The sequence below is a fragment of the Penaeus monodon genome, chromosome 34 (genome assembly GCF_015228065.2).
Source record: "Penaeus monodon isolate SGIC_2016 chromosome 34, NSTDA_Pmon_1, whole genome shotgun sequence".
Taxonomy (NCBI): Eukaryota; Metazoa; Arthropoda; class Malacostraca; order Decapoda; family Penaeidae; genus Penaeus; species Penaeus monodon.
In genome coordinates, this window is record NC_051419.1 from 5,727,276 (window position 1) to 5,727,485 (window position 210).

A 210-nucleotide genomic window follows, 5' to 3' on the forward strand; every position below is an offset into this window, starting at 1 on the left:
GCCTTTTTTCTTTCTCTTTTACCTTACACGTTTTCGAGATATTTATGTTAATTCACATTCGTTTACCTTTCGCAAAATTAGAAGTCTTTTCGTTCGGCCAAAATTATATTCCTGACTAGAGGTAAAAGTTTTCGACGTGCCTTGCATATTTCATTATCAGATTTCATATTTTCCTTATATTCGTTCTATTATTGCTGGATAAATGGTGGG